Source organism: Eleutherodactylus coqui, chromosome 1 (assembly GCF_035609145.1).
Source record: "Eleutherodactylus coqui strain aEleCoq1 chromosome 1, aEleCoq1.hap1, whole genome shotgun sequence".
Taxonomy (NCBI): Eukaryota; Metazoa; Chordata; class Amphibia; order Anura; family Eleutherodactylidae; genus Eleutherodactylus; species Eleutherodactylus coqui.
In genome coordinates this window covers 17,148,444-17,154,443 of record NC_089837.1, presented here as the reverse complement: position 1 = coordinate 17,154,443, position 6,000 = coordinate 17,148,444, and positions in this window count along the sequence as shown.

Sequence of the window (6,000 nt, the reverse complement as noted above, 5' to 3'; positions counted from 1 at the left end):
TCCATAAATCACACATATATGTTCCAAGATTCAAACTGCATCCAGGGCGTCAAGAAGGTGGAATACTCACAAATCCATAAAAAGTGCCATATCCTTTATTAGTTGCACATAAGAACAGACACTCGTAAGGGAGAGTGCAGTAGTGCTGCCACCTTACATATAGTGGTCCTACGAATGGCTACTGTGAATTACATCGGTTACTGTTAGTAACCCGGTGCTTACCTTGCAGACTGTATATAGTGATTGTTCCTGTCAATCGCCAAGCTGTGTACCACAATACTGCGTCGCGGCGGTACTGTTCCTTAGTTATATTGCAAGATTTGTGCGTAGATGAGACACTGACGTATAGAAAAACGACCTTCTAATGGAACAAAGGCCTTATACCATCTCCTATTTGCACATACTACTTTGTGTAACCATCAAGTTTGTGTCCTCTGTGACGAACTGTAACCGTATGCTCAGTGCCTCAATCTGATTAAACTACTGCTAAGTTTAACCTGGCCAAGTCCATGTGAGTTGTTACATCATCCTTGATGGAGGTACTACATTATGGGGTGCAAACAGGGGACCTGGTGGGCAGAGGAGTAACGTGAAGCTTCTAGGCCCCAATGCAAAATCTGTACCAGGGCCCCCAACTATAATGCTTTATATTTATGGGCCCCCTAAGGCTCCAAGGCCTGGGTACAACAGAATCCCTGCATCCTTTATAGTCACGCCCCCGCCGGTGGGTATGAAGAGCAGTGACCCAGACTCCCCATTCTCTCGCTTTGGAGCCCCATAATGCAGTTTATGGGGATCAAAGCTGTCGACACGTTTCATTTAATATTGTAAATATCTTCCCAACCTCGAAGTGACGACTCGGATACTGAAGTGTTCTGTGCCAGTTCCCTGGAGCCTAATTACCGTGATCCAAAAGTTATTCTATGAAGAAGTAACTTTACTTTCTTGGCAGGAGCTGAGGGAAGTAAGGGTTAATGCTACAGAATGTGACAGTCTTACAGCAGACTTATATATACAGGGAAGGCATCCACGTGTGCCGGAGCCGGAGGTCTAGAGAGAAGAGCATCCATTGCTGATCATTACAAGGAGCTGCTGTAACTGGATACCAGGCCTCGTGCCAGCCTGCATTCTCTGGTATCAGCCTATATTTTCTGTCAGTGTTCTACTGCGGTTATCTGATTGACATACATAGGTAGAATATGTACAGTATACAGGGGAACTGAGGAGATGTATACAGGTAGCATATGTACAGTATATGGGGAACTGAGACGATATGTACAGGTAGTATATGTACAGTATATGGGGAACAGAGGAGATATATACAGGTAGTATATGTACAGTATATGGGGAACTGAGGAGATATATACAGGTAGCATATGTACAGTATATGGGGAACTGAGACGATATGTTCAGGTAGTATATGTACAGTATATGGGGAACTGAGGAGATATATACAGGTAGTATATGTACAGTATATGGGGAACTGAGGAGATATATACAGGCAGTATATGTGCAGTATATGGGGAACAGAGGAGATATATACAGGTAGTATATGTACAGTATATGGGGAACTGAGGACATATATACAGGCAGTATATGTACAGTATATGGGGAACTGAGGAGATATATACAGGTAGTATATGTACAGTATATGGGGAGCTGAGGAGATATATATAGTTAGTATATGTACAGTATATGGGGAACAGAGGAGATATATACAGGTAGTATATGTACAGTATATGGGTAGCTGATGAGATATATACAGGTAGTATATGTACAGTATATGGGAAACTGAGGAGATATATACAGGTTGTATATGTACAGCATATAGGGGAACTGAGGTGATATATATAGGTAGTATATGTACAGTATATGGGGAACAGAGGAGATATATACAGGTAGTATATGTACAGTATATGGGGAACAGAGGAGATATATACAGGTAGTGAATGCATTGAATATAGGGGAACTGAGGAGATATATACAGGTAGTATATGTACAGTATATAGGGACCTGAGGAGATATATACAGGTAGTATATGTACAGTATATGGGGAACTGAGGAGATATATACAGGTAGTATATGTACAGTATATAGGGAGCTGAGGAGATATATACATGTAGTATATGTACAGTATACGGGGAACTGAGGAGATATATACAGGTAGTATATGTACAGTATATGGGGAACAGAGGAGATATATACAGGTAGTATATGTACAGTATATGGGGAACAGAGGAGATATATACAGGTAGTATATGTACAGTATATGGGGAACTGAGGAGATATATACAGGTAGTATATGTACAGCATATAGGGAACTGAGGAGATATATACAGTTAGTATATGTACAGTATACGGGGAACTGAGGAGATATATACAGGTAGTATATGTACAGTATATGGGGAACAGAGGAGATATATACAGGTAGTATATGTACAGTATATGGGGAACAGAGGAGATATATACAGGTAGTATATGTACAGTATATGGGGAACTGAGGAGATATATACAGGTAGTATATGTACAGTATATGGGGAACAGAGGAGATATATACAGGTAGTATATGTACAGTATATGGGGAACAGAGGAGATATATACAGGTAGTATATGTACAGTATATGGGGTACAGAGGAGATATATACAGGTAGTGAATGCATTGAATATAGGGGAACTGAGGAGATATATACAGGTAGTATATGTACAGTATATAGGGAGCTGAGGAGATATATACAGGTAGTATATGTACAGTATATGGGGAACTGAGGAGATATATACAGGTAGTATATGTACAGTATATAGGGAGCTGAGGAGATATATACATGTAGTATATGTACAGTATACGGGGAACTGAGGACATATATACAGGTAGTATATGTACAGTATATGGGGAACAGAGGAGATATATACAGGTAGTATATGTACAGTATATGGGGAACAGAGGAGATATATACAGGTAGTATATGTACAGTATATGGGGAACTGAGGAGATATATACAGGTAGTATATGTACAGTATATGGGGAACTGAGGAGATATATACAGGTAGTATATGTACAGTATATAGGGAGCTGAGGAGATATATACATGTAGTATATGTACAGTATACGGGGAACTGAGGAGATATATACAGGTAGTATATGTACAGTATATGGGGAGCTGAGGAGATATATACAGGTAGTGTATGTACAGTATATGGGGAGCTGAGGAGATATATACAGGTAGTATATGTACAGTATATGGGGAGCTGAGGAGATATATACAGGTAGTGTATGTACAGTATATGAGGAACTGAGGCGATATATACAAGTAGTATATGTGCAGTATATGGGGAACTGAGGTGATATATACAGGTAGTATATATACAGTATATGAGGAACTGAGGCGATATATACAAGTAGTATATGTGCAGTATATGGGGAACTGAGGTGATATATACAGGTAGTATATGTACAGCATATAGGGAGCTGAGGAGATATATACAGGTAGTATATGTACAGCATATAGGGAGCTGAGGAGATATATACATGTAGTATATGTACAGTATACGGGGAACTGAGGAGATATATACAGGTAGTATATGTACAGTATATGGGGAACAGAGGAGATATATACAGGTAGTATATGTACAGTATATGGGGAACAGAGGAGATATATACAGGTAGTATATGTACAGTATATGGGGAACTGAGGAGATATATACAGGTAGTATATGTACAGTATATGGGGAACTGAGGAGATATATACAGGTAGTATATGTACAGCATATAGGGAGCTGAGGAGATATATACATGTAGTATATGTACAGTATACGGGGAACTGAGGAGAAATATACAGGTAGTATATGTACAGTATATGGGGAACAGAGGAGATATATACAGGTAGTATATGTACAGTATATGGGGAACAGAGGAGATATATACAGGTAGTATATGTACAGTATATGGGGAACAGAGGAGATATATACAGGTAGTATATGTACAGTATATGGGGAACTGAGGAGATATATACAGGTAGTATATGTACAGTATATGGGGAACAGAGGAGATATATACAGGTAGTATATGTACAGTATATGGGGAACAGAGGAGATATATACAGGTAGTATATGTACAGTATATGGGGAACAGAGGAGATATATACAGGTAGTGAATGCATTGAATATAGGGGAACTGAGGAGATATATACAGGTAGTATATGTACAGTATATAGGGAGCTGAGGAGATATATACAGGTAGTATATGTACAGTATATGGGGAACTGAGGAGATATATACAGGTAGTATATGTACAGTATATAGGGAGCTGAGGAGATATATACATGTAGTATATGTACAGTATACGGGGAACTGAGGAGATATATACATGTAGTATATGTACAGTATACGGGGAACTGAGGAGATATATACAGGTAGTATATGTACAGTATATGGGGAACAGAGGAGATATATACAGGTAGTATATGTACAGTATATGGGGAACAGAGGAGATATATACAGGTAGTATATGTACAGTATATGGGGAACTGAGGAGATATATACAGGTAGTATATGTACAGTATATGGGGAACTGAGGAGATATATACAGGTAGTATATGTACAGTATATAGGGAGCTGAGGAGATATATACATGTAGTATATGTACAGTATACGGGGAACTGAGGAGATATATACAGGTAGTATATGTACAGTATATGGGGAGCTGAGGAGATATATACAGGTAGTGTATGTACAGTATATGGGGAGCTGAGGAGATATATACAGGTAGTATATGTACAGTATATGGGGAGCTGAGGAGATATATACAGGTAGTGTATGTACAGTATATGAGGAACTGAGGCGATTTATACAAGTAGTATATGTGCAGTATATGGGGAACTGAGGTGATATATACAGGTAGTATATATACAGTATATGAGGAACTGAGGCGATATATACAAGTAGTATATGTGCAGTATATGGGGAACTGAGGTGATATATACAGGTAGTATATGTACAGTATATGGGGAACTGAGGAGATATATACAGGTAGTATATGTACATTATATGGGGAGCTGAGGAGATATATACAGGTAGTAGTATATGTACAGTATACAGGGGAACTGAGAAGATATATACAGGTAGTATATGTACAGTATATGGGGAACTGAGGAGATATATACAGGTAGTATATGTACAGTACATGGGGAGCTGAGGAGATATATACAGGTAGTATATGTACAGTATATGGGGAACTGTGGAGATATATACAGGTAGTATATGTGCAGTATATGGGGAACTGAGGAGATATATACAGGTAGTATATGTACAGTATATGGGGAACTGAGGAGATATATACAGGTAGTATATGTACAGTATATGGGGAGCTGAGGAGATATATACAGGTAGTATATGTACAGTATATGGGGAACTGAGGAAATATTTATAGGTAGTATATGTACAGTATATGGGGAACTGAGGAGATATATACATGTAGTATATGTACAGTATATGGGGAACTGAGGAGATATATACATGTAGTATATGTAGAGTATATGGGGAACTGAGGAGATATATACAGGTAGTATATGTACAGTATACAGCCATGATGGCAAACCTATGACACGCATGTCAGCACTGACACGCGTAGCCATAGTCGCTGACACGCAGGCCGCGGCTCCCCTGCCGGTATTTATTACCCAGCACTACTAACAATGCTGATCCCGCTGCACACTGATGTCAGTGTGCAGCCAGGACCTTCCTCCCCCCGTCCCCCGACGTCTCCTACCTGTTGGTTCCGCGGGAGCGTCCGGGGGAGAAGGCGTCCTGCAACACACTGACGTCACAGTGTGCGCAGGAGATCATCGCTGCTGGAGGCCGCCGGGCACAGGAGGAGCGGAGCATCCAAGCATCCACAAGGTAAGTACATGGGTCGGGGAGGGGGTCCGCTGTGAGGTGGCAGTCACCGCTGGGGGTCCGCTGTGGGGGGGCAGTCACCTGTGGGGGGCATTCACCGCTGGGGTC